This window comes from Carlito syrichta, unplaced genomic scaffold (genome assembly GCF_000164805.1).
Source record: "Carlito syrichta isolate Samal-C Ts95f unplaced genomic scaffold, Tarsius_syrichta-2.0.1 Scaffold309784, whole genome shotgun sequence".
NCBI classification, from domain to species: Eukaryota; Metazoa; Chordata; class Mammalia; order Primates; family Tarsiidae; genus Carlito; species Carlito syrichta.
This window is the reverse complement of record NW_007253880.1, coordinates 535,680-537,405: the sequence shown is the minus strand read 5'-3', so window position 1 is coordinate 537,405 and position 1,726 is coordinate 535,680.

Here is a 1,726-nt window from a genome sequence, read left to right as displayed (position 1 = left end):
AACCGCAGGAGCCCGACGTCCCACCTCCCTGGAGCAGGGGCTGCAGTTCTCGGCGCACCGAAGCAGAAAATCCAGGAGCACGGACAACCCGGTTGCGTGCCAATCGCCTGCCGTCCTGGGAAATATTTTGGGGCCTGCTCTTGTGTCGTGCGTACAGAAGGGATTCGGGACTTGGGGGGCGGGGAGCGCGCGGAGGGGAGGTGGATACAAAAATGCACTCCTTAGCAGATAGGTGTGTGCCCCACACCCCTGTGTACTTGCATCTTTAAATTTCCTCAGCCGGGCTCGGTGGCTCACTCCTGTAATCCCAGCACTTTGGGAGGCTGAGGCGGGAGGATTGCTTGAGCTCAGGAGTCACTCGGGTCACCATCGCGAGACCTCGTCTCTACAAAATAAAGACATAAACACATTTCCTCGGTTCTGGCCTCAGCTGCTCAGACCTGGTGTGCGCACTATCACCTTGCCGTTGTGAGTGAGATAGTGGGACAAACAGGGGAGACGCTGCCACGGTGATAATTCCCAGGGAAAGTTGCACGCACTGGCCTGCATCCTAATGGCCTCCGTGGTTCTCCGTCGCCCCCACCCTGACCCACCCCCGCCTTTCAGCCAGCCTACTGGGCTCCACGCTGGCAGTTGTCCGCTTACCTAAGGTGGGATGAAAATTGCTCGCTCTTCCCTAAAACACTGCTTAAGGATTGGCCATTTCTTTTCACCTGTGCTCCAAAGCGAATGAATGCTGGGCTTGGGGGTGGGGGGTGAAAAGTGTTGAGCAATTGCGCCACCTAGCTTATTCTCTCTCTTCCCTTCTCTCATCCAGGGAGTGGGAGCATAAAACAGGATTTTGGCAAGGCGGCTGCACAACTACTGTTTAAAGGGGGACATTTTGTCCTCAGTTTTTCAGTGTGTCTACTTGAATGATTCCCGTGCGTCCACACATTTGCCACGATTCATGAAAGATGACTTAATTTTTTTGATCCTCCCGGTTTTGGAGTAGTTGTGCACTGCAAAGTGGTAGATTTAGGAGGGAGGTTATATGCTGTTTTACACCACTTTCTGATTAAAAACACTTTGTCACAGCAAATGGTCCTCACGTCCAAATTCTAGCTGATGGTGTAGGAATGTCCACAGGATGTAAATATCTGTCCCCAGTACCTTGGCATTTGTCTTGGGTTTTAAAATGTGGCTCCCAGACAAACAGAATCAGCATCATCTGGGAGAATTTAGTAAAATCACCAATTCTTGGGGCCCACCCCAGGTATACTGATTCAGAGGTCTTGGGGGACAGGGAAGAAGAAGAACTCTGTGTATTTGTGACCGAGAATTTCCATTTCAGCTTTTGAGAAACGGTTTTAAGCCTTTTCCTTTCTTAGCCTACACTTTAAAAAATTACTTTTCCTTTCTAATCTAATTGTGTATCTGCTTGAGGGAGACCGGAGACTGATCTTGTAATAGCAAAGTCTGGAGACTCCATGGCAGAATTCTCCATGGCACACAATCAGGATTTAAGCCAGTCCTCCAGGTGGATGACGATTCTAGATAACCATCAAAGCAAGATCAGCTCCCTATACACTCCTAGATGGTTCTCATCCCTTTCTTTCCCCTTAAAACCACCTGTCCTTAGTCCAGAATTTTGAAATGGTTTCTTTGTGGCATGAACCTGGCCATTTCCCCATCTGTCAGCTTTTGTAATAAAGTCCCCTTCCTGGTACTACAGTTCATGCTTGTT